General features: G+C 38.3%; 1 pseudogene; it reads left to right on the forward strand.

The window, feature by feature from the left end:
* The first annotated feature begins 2,243 nt into the window (after nt 1-2,243).
* On the forward strand, nt 2,244-3,227 carry LOC107674344 (uncharacterized; annotated as a pseudogene).
* Nucleotides 3,228-3,841: the final 614 nt, after the last annotated feature.

Here is a 3,841-nt window from a genome sequence, read left to right on the forward strand (position 1 = left end):
GTATATTTGTGTCTGACATCATAGAGCTTTGTAGAAAGCAAATGACTCTGGCTGAATTAACACTACAGCGTTTGAATCATGCTTTTACAGAAGCCTTTTCACCATGTTTTTGTTGCTGTGCACCTGTATAGATGTGCATCTGAGTGTGAAACCCAAAATTACAAGCCCACCGGCCCCCTGATTGCCATTTGAGTTGAACCACAATGTCTGGATGGTGGTTAATATGACTAGTCATGCTTCTGTGCCATAATACAAGCTGCTTTAAATATGGTTACGGTCAGCTTATGAAATCATCCTTCAAATCTGGCTTCATAGCTGGTGTATAAAAGTCAGTCAGCTATTGTCGAGAGCTTTCAGCACTAACCATAGCAATTCAGCTTCAAATCTCTCCCTATCATTTACTATTTCTTAAAAAATGCATTTTGCCATGACGACAGAACATCATTTTCTGGCATTTTTATCTCCTAAATGCACGAGGAGCTTGAGCACAGTGAACATGAGAGAAAATATTTGAGGCCTCCAAAACAAGGTACTTAAATGCTATTTTTGAAGAAATTCTAACTCTTTTTAGTGTGTGCTTGTTCACAGGGAAAATGTATTCATTTGGTGTATGATGTGTCAGATGTTTCTCCTAAAATTTCTTTGAAGAAATGTGAGTCAATAGTTTTCATACAGCTGAAAAAAAAAAAAGAAATGTCTAGCAGGTCAGAACATTTGATCTTTTTGGATGAGAAATATTTGAGTTAATGAGCTGTGATAATGAGCTCTCTGACCTTTGAGTGCAGACTTTGGTATCTTTACAGTTTTATTTTGGTATTATTTATATAGTATTAATATCTATTCATTTTTTTTTAAATAGCTTATATTTTTAGATTTTAGATTTCATTTTAATTTCAAAGTAATTTTGTTGTGAGCTTTTGTCTTTTTAAAATAGTTTTGGGGTTTCTTAATATTTATTTTATCTCTATTTTTTATTCTTTTTTTTTTTTTAGTTTTAGTAATTTTAGTACTTCACCAAAAATTTATTTTCAGTTAGTTACTGTGGGATTACAAATTTAAGAATCTGTTTAAAATATGCTGATCCTACCAAGGGCAACGTTTCAGTTTTTCAAATGTAATTTGAATGAAATGTAAACCTAATGTATTTATTTATGAAATATAATTTTAATAGCTTTAGTTAACAATAACACTGGTTTACAGAGAACATGTATGTGTTCATATTCATTTATATATATATATATATATATATATATATATATATATACACCTTTTATTTTTACATTTTCAGTTTTTTTGTCATTTGTTTTCTCTTAAAAAACTGATTTAGCTTTAATTTATTTTTATTTCAGTTTTAGTCATTTTACCACTTTTATTTTATTGTAAAGTTTCCAAGGTAACATTTATAATTTTCATTGAAGTTTTTCATCTAACATTTATATTTGACTTCATTTAAATGACTGAAAACTATTTTTAATATTTTTAGTGAACAATAACAACACTGTTTGACAGATCTTTTCTGAAGCTCTAGAGATACACAAGATCACTGGGGTCTTTTTCTCAGGAGAAACATCTAAAGATCTACATGTAATCTCTCTGCAGATTTAGGCTACGTCCACAGACTCCACACGAAGCCAGAGCTTTCCCAATCCGATCTTTTTTTTCCCCTCGTCTCAAGAAATATCTGCGTCCACACGAAACCACAAAACCAACACAAAACGATGTAGTATACATGCCAGACCAGTATGTGGCACTGTAATTCTGCCACAGAGATACACTAAAATCGGAGAAGAACACTTGGACTATGCGCATAAACCTTGCGCGCGGTATACAAACGAACATGGAACAATGCATTTATTAATCTGTTAATGTTAGTTAATAAAAAGACAATCGTTCAGTGTTTGTTCGTGTTTTTGTTGCTGTTACGTGACGTAGCGGTGTCTGACTAGGGACGAGACGTGGGCTGATGACGTCATCGTTTCAGAAAATATACGGATTCGCTGTCCACACGAAAACACAAGGGTGGCGTTTTCAGATTTATCCACTCTGGGACCCGGTTTCAAAAAATATCGGTTTCAGTCTCCCAAAACGCCGGATCCGTGTGGACGAAACGCCTATACGATACAAAATTTATGCGTATACAGCTAAATGCGTCTCCGTGTGGACGGGGCCTTAGTACTGTATTAAAGAGATCTCTTTTTCTTTCCAATGTTTGTTTATGTAGAGATCGCAGAGGGCAATCGATCATGCTGTCGTCCTTGGACAAACTCATGGCCTGGGTGCTGACAGGCTTCTTGGCGATTCTCACCATCTTCTTCAACATGTACCTGCTTCTGATCAACCAGAGGAACTACCGAAAGAGCACAAAGCACAGACTGAACCCGGCCGACTTTATCATCACGGCCATCTCCCTGGCCAGCATGTCCCTGCAGGTTCTCACGTACTTATGGCAGACGCTGGATGTGATCGACACCGTGTGCCGCATCAGCTTAGCGGGGGCCATCCTGCTGGTGCTCATCTTCAGCCTCAAGTTCATCATATTCTGGAGCACGGCGTTCCTGACCTTCTACTATGGCACTAAACTGGTGGTGGAGCCTGTCCACTGTTACACGCGCATCCAGGAGGCCATCGTAAAACACGTCCACACGGCCCTGGCGGTGATCATCGTGAGCGGTTTCGCCAATTGTGTTCCATTGCTGAGTGTGTTGACCTACTACAACGGCACCACCAGCGGGTTGAGCGATTGCGGGTCCATCATGCCCACCGACATGACCGGACTCGCCTACGTCTTCTACTACGTGATCATCTCTGATATCGTTCCAGGAATCATAATGGTCAAATGCAGCATTTCCATCTCGTACCACCTGGCGAAACATCTTCTGGACATTTAGGCCAGCTCTAACGGCGCCCACGGGCCCAAGCTCGGCACGCAGATGCGGGTCATCAAGATGACTCTCAGTTTGGTGGTCGTGTACATGGTCTTCCTGATCGTGGACATCTTCACGCAGATGACGGTGGTGCTGATGAGGCAGAACACGTTGGCTCTGACCATTCTCTTCGCCAGCATCTACACCACAGTCAGCGCGCTCGTGCTGGTCTACGGGAAGAAAAGCTACTGGAAGGAACTGATCGCAACGTATAACCTCTTTTTAGACGAGTACCCTTGTTTGAGTAGCATGAAGGTCGAAGAGGTCAAAACAGAACTGCATGAGCACAGCCATGGGCACTAAGCTTGATAGAAATTATATAGTTGTGCTATTTTTCTTGAAAAAGACCCAGTGAAAAATCTTCACTGCATCACTGCATGCAGACAATCAGATCTTAAAATGATCTACAGGAGAAAAAAAAGTGATTTTAAATGTACAGTAGACACAACACAACTGAAAATGTCTGAATGTCAAGAAGCAACTAAACATTGCACTGGCATTCAGATATTTTAAGTGTGGCTCAAGTGTTTAAATACTTTCAAACAGAAGCTAATCTTTATACATTCTATTGATCATACATGTCAAATATTTATATATTTATATTATATGCATTTATTTTATCAGAATTACAGTAAAAGCAGTAATATTGATAAATATAGGCTACATTTTAATAAAGTCCTTTCATGTCACTATTTTGCATGTTCTTAACCTATATATAGCCTACACTTCACATAATAGGCATGCAGGTGGCACTTAGGTTACATTTAACCAACAATAATAGATTAATCAAACGGTAAACAGTATATCAATATGCAGTAGCTAATAAGAGTGAATTGAACACTAGTAGGCCTACATAAGATTAATGCGACGTCTGGTGCTGCGTGATTTTGCATATTGTTTTGCAGTCAGTAAACATC

This window comes from Sinocyclocheilus anshuiensis, unplaced genomic scaffold (assembly GCF_001515605.1).
Source record: "Sinocyclocheilus anshuiensis isolate Anshui unplaced genomic scaffold, SAMN03320099.WGS_v1.1 scaffold188, whole genome shotgun sequence".
NCBI lineage: Eukaryota > Metazoa > Chordata > Actinopteri > Cypriniformes > Cyprinidae > Sinocyclocheilus > Sinocyclocheilus anshuiensis.